Source organism: Nanorana parkeri, unplaced genomic scaffold (genome assembly GCF_000935625.1).
Source record: "Nanorana parkeri isolate BGI_ZX_2015 unplaced genomic scaffold, ASM93562v1 scaffold335, whole genome shotgun sequence".
Lineage (NCBI taxonomy): Eukaryota > Metazoa > Chordata > Amphibia > Anura > Dicroglossidae > Nanorana > Nanorana parkeri.
The window spans coordinates 619,225-620,671 of record NW_017306603.1 but is presented as its reverse complement, the minus strand read 5'-3'; the positions used below and the strand labels follow the sequence as shown (position 1 = coordinate 620,671).

General features: G+C 41.9%; 1 protein-coding gene across 1 annotated transcript in view; it reads right to left on the bottom strand.

The window, feature by feature from the left end:
- Nucleotides 1-72: 72 nt before the first annotated feature.
- Nucleotides 73-1,447, bottom strand: part of TMX1 (thioredoxin related transmembrane protein 1) — a 17,838-nt gene continuing 16,463 nt past the window's right edge. The window contains exon 9 of the mRNA XM_018558372.1: nucleotides 73-547. The gene's annotated coding sequence lies outside the window, so the exon portion shown is untranslated. The remainder of the gene's footprint in view (nucleotides 548-1,447) is intronic.

The following is a 1,447-nucleotide window of genomic DNA, read 5'->3' as shown; positions in this document are numbered from 1 at the left end:
ACAGAGAGAACGGTTATGAAACCCAAAAGAAAGGGAATGAATCAGGAGGCTACTGATGTAGCTTTGTGGAATAAGTATTGTTACAAGAAAACAATTCTATCATCTGTTCAGGGTTCCGAATCCTCGCTGTTCACATTATCTCAAGTAATTAGTTACTAAACATACAACCTTTGGAAGAACAGAAGTCTACAAGCTATAAAGAAAAACCGCAGAGCAGTCAGAATGGGTGTAGGTAGAGGGAAGCGTTATACATAGTCCATTATGTACATTAATACTTTACCACGGGTGTAAAGCCACAGGAGCATTGCATAAAACACACACGGTGTTTTAACCAAAAGAGATTACAGTCTATTGAAGAGAAAAAGTATGCAAGTCTCCCAAATACTAATTATTTCTTTAGCAAGTGTTTAGTCATCCCAGGCCTCCGTTCTGTAGTGGCAAAGACTGACCAGGAAGACAGAGAACAGGATTCTGGGCCCGGGTCATGTGGAGGAACTGTATCTGGAGCCGAAGGTGATGACCGTTCTTCGATAATGTTCTTTTCTGGCTGAAATTGAAGACAAAAAGGTCACTGATATAGTCCTGATACATAGGAGGAGGATTCACATCTCCTATTTTTTGATAATCAATAACATTAGGGATGCACCGATACTTGGCATTTTCATGAGAACTACCAGGGTTGCAGCGGTTGCAGCTGGGACCGGGCTCTGGTGCTCCACCACTGTCCTGAAATCATTAGTCTGTATTGTTTTAGAAAAACTGTCACATGACAAACATGTATCGGTACTTGTAAGTACTCGGCAAGTACCAGTAGTCGTATCTGTGATATATATATATATAATCAAAATCGTACATTAAAAACAGAGATGTACAAATCCCGGGAGCTCCGTGTGCTCCTTACAAATGACAGCTGCCTCCTAAACTTTACATTTTTCTCTAGTCTAGTCTTGGAGCTCAAAAGTATCGGTGCATGTACTCTTACTTGTACCGAGTACTGTACTTGGTATCTGTGCAACCCTAAATAACATGGTCATTTGCAACGTTGTCTAAGCTGACCGCATCAGTGAGGCAATTCACATACAACCGAGTACCCCTAAACAAGAAGGGGTTCCTGAGGAACTCCAAATTTGCAGAAAGCAGTAATGGGGCCAATTCAGAAACGTTCAGTAGAAAAGAAAGCCATTGTGTTTTAGGGGTTCAGATGCACCCCCCTTATCAGGGCTTATATAGGGTACAATGCATTGTATGGGATGACGACAGCCAGAGGGGCTGCAAAATGACCAGTTATAGACTGACAAGAAGAGATCAGTGGTCACTACCTTAAATAATGGTGAGAAAACCACCAAGGTCTTGGAGTAGGGATAAGTTTAAATGCCTAGAGTCGGGCTTTAGAGAGGACCTATTGATTTATGTAAATCTGAAGCCTATCTCTGGTGGAGCGGGGTTG